The sequence below is a fragment of the Rhincodon typus genome, chromosome 20 (assembly GCF_021869965.1).
Source record: "Rhincodon typus isolate 14 chromosome 20, sRhiTyp1.1, whole genome shotgun sequence".
In the NCBI taxonomy this organism is placed as follows: domain Eukaryota; kingdom Metazoa; phylum Chordata; class Chondrichthyes; order Orectolobiformes; family Rhincodontidae; genus Rhincodon; species Rhincodon typus.
Genome location: NC_063351.1, coordinates 45,100,250 through 45,100,498, shown reverse-complemented (window position 1 = coordinate 45,100,498; position 249 = coordinate 45,100,250). Strand labels below are relative to the sequence as shown.

At 53.0% G+C, this 249-nt stretch overlaps 1 protein-coding gene across 1 annotated transcript in view; it reads left to right on the top strand.

The window, feature by feature from the left end:
- Nucleotides 1–249, top strand: part of pyroxd2 (pyridine nucleotide-disulphide oxidoreductase domain 2) — a 47,856-nt gene that overhangs the window by 35,099 nt on the left and 12,508 nt on the right. The gene's annotated exons all lie outside the window — the stretch shown is intronic.

Genomic DNA, 249 nt, shown 5'->3' with positions numbered 1-249 from the left:
TTCTCTCTTTCTGTCTACCCCTCTCCCTCTCTCTCCTTCTCTCTTTCAGTCTACCCCTCTCCCTCTGTCTCCTTCTCTCTTTCTGTCTACCCCTCTCCCTCTGTCTCCTTCTCTCTTTCTGTCTACCCCTCTCCCTCTCTCTCCTTCTCTCTTTCTGTCTACCCCTCTCCCTCTCTCTCCTTCTCTCTACCCCCTCCCTCTGTCTCCTTCTCTCTTTCTGTCTACCCCTCTCCCTCTGTCTCCTTCTCT